The sequence below is a fragment of the Leopardus geoffroyi genome, chromosome B2 (genome assembly GCF_018350155.1).
Source record: "Leopardus geoffroyi isolate Oge1 chromosome B2, O.geoffroyi_Oge1_pat1.0, whole genome shotgun sequence".
Classification (NCBI taxonomy): Eukaryota; Metazoa; Chordata; class Mammalia; order Carnivora; family Felidae; genus Leopardus; species Leopardus geoffroyi.
In genome coordinates this window covers 23,533,566-23,540,620 of record NC_059332.1, presented here as the reverse complement: position 1 = coordinate 23,540,620, position 7,055 = coordinate 23,533,566, and positions in this window count along the sequence as shown.

The window sequence follows — 7,055 nt, the reverse complement described above, 5'->3', positions numbered from 1 at the left end:
AAAATTTTGATTCCCACTCTGGTGAAGTCTCCGCATATTCCCTGTTTTTCTGGTGGTTGTTCCAACCCGTAATGGTTTGTATCTGATCCACTTGTGTCTGGAGCACTATAAATCCAATAATATGGCAGTGAAGATGCATTCTTGGATTGGACTTGCAGTGATTATTTTAATCCAAGATATAGCTGAGCACTGTATCTTAGATCCAAAGTCTCATCTGGTAAGCCTCAAAAAATGTAACCCATATAAACCCAAAAGTTCACATGACCCATTGTTGGTAAAGGTGTCAAATTCAAAAGGCAATTCAAGTTTTACGTGTGTTCTGAACACTAACATATTGTTCGTTTTTTCCTTGTTATAATAGCATCAAGCGTCCCAAAGTGGAAAGAGTTATGGATAGCCTGGAGTCCTGCTGAGTGTTTCTGTGCCCTGGTGAGGGTAGTGAAGTTCTCTCCAACCTGAGGTCTCTGTTAGAGTCTGAAGATTCCTTAAAAATCAGTCAGCACTGCTCTCCTTCAATAGTTTTCTACAATGTATATGCTTAATAAATTCTGATTAATGAATGCCCTTGTTAAACTCAATCTCACTTAGTTTCAACATCAACTAACACATTTCATTTCCCATTAGAGTTATGAGCATCTGTGTCTTAGGATTTGTATAGAATATTGATGATAGACTGAAATTTTAGTGACAAATCTTGATGATTCTGTAGGAACTTTTCCATATGATGGCTCTCTTTTTCATGACAATCTAGGCTCAGCAGAATGGCAACATTACATTTAAAGACAGGCTCTATTTGACAATGTGTTTCCATGAGGGCATTCTGGGCTTTCCATCATGGACCCCTACTTCATCTTGTGATTTTTGTACTGCAGAGCCCCACATGGACAGTGATTCCAGGAGGAGGAAAGCAGCCCAAGGCGGAGGTTGGGTGGGTGTAGCTGAGTAGTGTGTGTCTCAAGGGATGAGAGCAGTAGTTAAAAGAAGGTAAGTAATGGCCTGAAAGGGATAATAAGAAGAGACAGAAAGCTGATAGTCCCTCTGAGCTCATGAAATTGGGGAACAAGTATGGAAGAATTAGCAGAACTTGCTCCAGAGGGCCGCAAGGGAAGAAATTCCCTCAGGGAGAGCAAGGAGATAGTGCTCCCTTTGGGGAGGCAGTTGTGCAGAGAGCTGAGGACAGTGGGAGTTTCAGTTGCAGAGTGAGGGAAATGTGAGAGGGCTCACTGAAAAGGAAGGTTGAAAGAAGAGCCAGCATTGAAAGGAAGAGCAGTGAGGCAATGAAGATCTCATGGGCATCACCACTGTGAGACAGGCCTGATGTTTGTCAGGATAACCAGACTTTCACCGCCATCTCTGGCCCCAGAGGACTCTTGTGTTCCTGAAGGGGGAGCCTGCATTCTCTCCTCTCCACAGACAACAAGGAGCTCCTGCTGAGCATCTGAGGATAGGCTCTTCTTTCAGGTCCAAAGGCATTGGCAAGTAGGGAGACTGACCTCAGAAAGCGCAATCCATAGGGGCCCAAGCTTCCCACCTAAGTTAGCTAATAATGTACACTATTTGCTGTGACTGAGATTGTCTTGTATCCTGCTACACCCACAGAACTATCCCCTGTCCAAAGAACACAGCAGCTGAGATCATCAGTTTTAGACTGTGTGGTGCCTCCCACCGAACAGCTGTAGAACCTTCAACAGGAAAGGTATTGGCCATTCTAACTCTCAGTTTCCTCATCTGTAACATGGGAATAATGACTCATTATAATAATACATGGCCTCTCGGATTGAGAACCTAATTTTGATCTCTTTTTCAAAAGAAAATTTTTGTCAGAAAAGTTTGGAATCTCTTTAAAAAAAAATTGGACGTCAGGAAGATGGTGAAGTAGGAAGCATCCTGAGACCCTCTCCCACGTACAGAACAATTGCAGTGGCAGAGCTATTTTAGAACCAGATAGTCTACTGAAGGCTTGCAACATCTAGAGGAAGGCTTAAAGGTAAGTTGTAGTTAATTTTGGTCAACTTCAACTCCTAGCACAGTAGCATCCCCCACCCACCAGGCCCCTGTCAGGCAGCCTGAAACAGCTTGCACAGCACTTACAAGAGCTACAGTGGGTGATAAGGACCCTGCCCTCTGAATAACAGGGATCTGTCTCTGATCACTGATTGATGTTTATGACTGCAGATGTGCAGACACAGAGATGGCGACATTGTTGTAGTCTTCATTGCCATTTTTACAAACCTCACCTCCTCCAGCCAAAGCAGTTTCAGGGGGATTTAAACAGCTGGCACCTGTTTAGGGAGACTTTTTCCCCTTCATGTTTTCCTTTTTTTTTTTTTTTTTTTTTCATTTTGGGAGCTAGACATTTAAGGACTGGGACATTCAAAAGCAACCATATACACATTTAACATTTTTTTTTGATGTTTATTTATTTTTAAGAGAGAGAGAAAGAATGCAAGCAGAGGAGGGGCAGAGACAGGAGATACAGAATCCCAAGTTGGCTCCAGGCTCTGAGCCATCTGCACAGAGCCTGACTCAGGGCTTGAACTCACAAACCATGAGATCATGACTTGAGTCAAAGTTGGGTGCTCAACCACTTAACCAACTAAACCACCCAGGTGCCCCAACCACATACACATTTAAAAATATGAATACATATACACTTACACATATGAATTTAAAAGTTACAGCACAGGGGCGCCTGGGTGGCTCAATCAGTTAAGCGTCCAACTTTGGCTCAGGTCACGATCTTGTGGTTCGTGGGTTCGAGTCCTGTGTCAGGCTCTGTGCTGACAGCTCAGAGTCTGGAGCCTGCTTCAGATTCTGTGTGTCTCCCTCTCTCTCTACCCCTTTCCCACTTGTACTCTGTCTCTGTCTCTCTCTCTCTCTCTCTCTCTCAAAAATAAATAAACATTTAAAAACAATAAAAAGAAAGTTACAGCACATACCCAGGGAAAGACGCAGGCTCAGAAAAGGCCTGAGAAGACCTTAGGTTTACATTTCAGGCTGATCTCCATAAAAACAAACCCAAAAACCAGCAAGGGGAGAATCTGAACTCCACAGTTAACACATGATAAGATTCAAATGTTCAGTTTTCAACAAAAAGAATCACAAGGCATATATATATATATATAAAGAAACAGGAAAGTATGACACATTCAAAGGAAAAAAAAATGAATAGACACCATTCCTGGGAAAGACCAGATGGCAAGTTTACTAGACAAAGACCTTAAAACAATTGTCTTGAAGCTGGTCAAAGAGCTAAAAGAAGATTTAGGCACAATCAGGAAAAATGATGTATGAACAAGGTATAAATATCAACAAAGAGATAGAAAATATAAAAATCAATCCACAAGCTGAAAACTACAATAACTGAAATGAAAAATGTGTGAAAGAGAATCAGAACAGCTTTGAGCAGGTGGAAGAAGCAATGAACTTGAAGACAGCATCATTGACATTCTCAAGCCTGAGGAATAAAAAGAAAAAGACTAAAGAAAAATGAACTGAGACTACAGGACATGTGGGATGCAGTCAAATGGACCATCATTCATGTTGTGGGAGTCCCAGAAGGAGGAGAGAGAGACAAGGGCAAAGTGATTATTTGAAGAAATAATGGTTGAAAACGTCCTTGATTTGATTAAAGACATGAAAATAAACATCCAAGAAACTCAATGAAACCCAAGTAGGATAAACTCAAAAAGACCCACACCAAGAGACGTTATAATCAAACTATCAAAAGACAAAGAATCCTGAGAGCTCGCTTCAGCAGCACATATACTGAAACAGGAACAATGTGGATGGTATTACCATGGCCCCTGTGTAAGGATGAGAGAATCTTGAAAGCAGCAGGGAGAAAGGAATCACCACCTACAAGGAATCAATAGTTGCAGAAAAAAAAGGTGATGGAGAACCCAGTTTCCCCATCATCCCACGAGATCGGTGATTGGACGGCTATGCACAAACCAAAACAGTTCTGGGAGACCTCTAAGGTCCATTTAGGAAGTTCAGCAACACAGTGTAACAAAAATAACTGAGAATAATTGGGAATTTTATTTGCTTGTATCATCCCATTCCCCAAGCTGGCACTGTGCATCAAGAAGGAACTTGCCAGCTAGAAGGACTTCCTCTCATCTGGGAAGAGAGCAGGGTGAGTGGCAAATTTTTCCAGCCTCTTGGGGCGTTGTGTAAGTGACTTGCTTCAGTGCCACCCCAACTAGACCGGCAAACCCGAAACTATAGAGCTGGCTAGGAACAAGGAGGAAGAGCAGTGGCTTGATTAGCAGACACACAGTGAGATCAAATGCAGTTTAGAGACCCAATCTGCAGACAAATTCCGCAAACTTCGCCATTGCAAAGCCAATGGTCAGCACAGCTGCCTCTGACCCCCTGTAGATTTTGCCAGCTTTTACCCCACAAGTAATCACATTTGTTCCCTGACACTAGCTGCTTAATTCCCTCCTCATTCCCTCCCCACTCTGCCCCTGCCAGAGACAGGAACCACAATGACAGCCATCCGAGGTCTCCATGGCTACAGCTGTGCAAGTGTAAGACACCAGTCACCCGAATCCCTCCTCATCTCTGCCAGAGCCCTGGGGCCATGCCTGCAACCAGCTTGGGCCTCTGCATGAGTACAAGACACTAGCCTAGAATCCTCTCTCTGCTAACAATTTCCTCTGCTAACTGTGCCCATACTGAGGGCTAGCCCTGCCAGATATGCATCTATATGATACCAAGCTGATGCCTATCACCTTCCCTTATGACAGTGTGCATGCTCTGGGGATGGGGATGGAGATGGGGGAAGAATGTGAAGCCACAGGTGAGCATATAAATAGAGACCGCCCCGTTGCTTGCAGGCCTTCCATCACTGGCCAACAACACTGTGCCTGCTCTTCAGCTGTGTACCTGGATGTCCCCTGCTTGATTCCTGCCACTGGCCTCCACTGCAGTGTGCCTGCTTGGGCGGGGGTGGGGGGGGCATATGCAGTTGAAGGACAGCATTCTGATAATCAGAGTCCCCACAGTTTCTGGTGGGCTCATAGCTGGCCCCAGCCCTTAGTATCTGCTCTGGCCCCCATCATTACGTGTGTGGTCTGTGATGCCCCTACCACTACATAGGCACGTGCAGCTGACCCCCACCGCTGAGTGTGTGCACACTTATGGTTCTGGCCACCACCACTGCCCGCTGAGGTCCCTGGTAGCTAGAAGTGCTGCTGAAGACACGAACAGCTCTTGCAGCCACTGTAGACTCCCTGAAGTTCTCACCCAAGACCATAGAGTTGTTAATGTTGGGAATCCCAGTGGCCTGAACCAAAGAGACATCATGCCCCCTCAGACCCAGTGCTGCCATGTACCCCCAAACTTGGCACCATACACCATTAGACCCAGGGTCATAGCACAATCCAGCATGCCCCCATCCACAGGTGAAAGCTTCCCTTACTGCAATCAGTCTATAAAGTCTAGAAGAAATGACTGCTTCAGACACCTACACAAAGCTACAGGGATCGTGAAAAATCAAGGAACATGTCTCCACCAAAGGAATATAGTAAACTTGCAGTAACTGTCACCAAAGAAGCAGAGATGTAGGAATTGCTGAACAAAAAATTCAAAATAATTGTTCTACAGGGGTTCAGACAACTACAAGAAAGCAGATAAATGATTTAACAATATCAGGAAAACAAAACAAGAACAAAATAAGAAGTTCAACAAAGAAACATTAAAAAGAACCAAATTTTGGTTGTCTGCCCAAACCACTTCCCCAACAACCTGTCCAAGCCCATTGTCTCCATGGGAACAGGATGCTCTAAGGGCACGGTTTTTAATTTACACCCTATACTCAACCATCGTTCTCCAAACCACAGCACCAGTGCTAGAGAGAGTGGCCTGGAGGAGCTTCCCTGTCACACACTGGTCCTACCCTCAAGCCTGGACTCCCTCTGTCCTTAATGCCTTTTTCTGCTTCTGGACTTTGCCTGGATGCTGTGCAGTTGGCTCAGCTTCAGGTATCCTTGGAGAGGACCTGTTTCCAGCCTATAGACAGCAAAGAGGACTCAGCTTTGCCTCCAGCAGTTATCTTTTCCCTTCCTTTCTTAGTTCCCTGTTATTTTTCCTGTTTTATCAATATCATATTTGGTCTTACAGCTCTGTATCACCACACTCTTTGAGTATATCAAGTTGCTTCAATGTCTGTTGTTTGCTTTCCATTTTTATCTTTCTACTTTAATTTCCTTTATTTTTAAGGTAAAAATTTCCCGCTTCCAACTTGTTTTCCTTGATTTTTTATTAACTGTCTTTAATTGGAAAAGTAATAAAAGCACATGATGAAAATGGATAAAAGAGTATATATATAATGAAAATCAAGCAAGACTTCTGGTCTGCTAATCCCTGTCTCCAGAGAAAACAGTGTTACCAGCATCTCATGTTTCCTTCCAGAAATGGTCTATGCATATAATAAACATACTCTCCCCCTCTATTGACCCAATAGAAGCTTGCTTTTCACAAAGCTCTGGACCTTTTGTTTTCTTTTTAACCTCATATCTTGGAGATTGTTTTATATCAGCATGCAAAGAATTACCCCAATATTTGTAAGGGCTGCACCAATAACACAGATTATAGATGTACATAATATATTAGTAATATAAAAATATATTAATATGTTTGAATCTGTCCCCTTTTTATAGAACACGTGGGTTGTTTCTGATCTTTTCTTGTTGCAAATAGTTCTTTGGTAAAATATGTACATACACATGAGAGTATAGGAAAAGTTCTAAAAGTACAGTTCTTAGGTCAAAACTATTTGCTTTGAAAATGTTGATAGAGTTTAAGAGTCTCTTATGGTTTGCCTCCTTCCCTCTCTGTACATTTTTTTTTTACCCCATCCCCTCCCCCATGGTCTTCTGCTAAGTTTCTCAGGATCCACATATGAGTGAAAACATATGGTATCTGTCTTTCTCTGCCTGACTTATTTCACTTAGCATAATACTCTCCAGTCCCATCCATGCTGCTACAAATGGCCAGATTTCATTCTTTCTCATTGCCAAGTAGTATTCCATTGTATATATAAACCA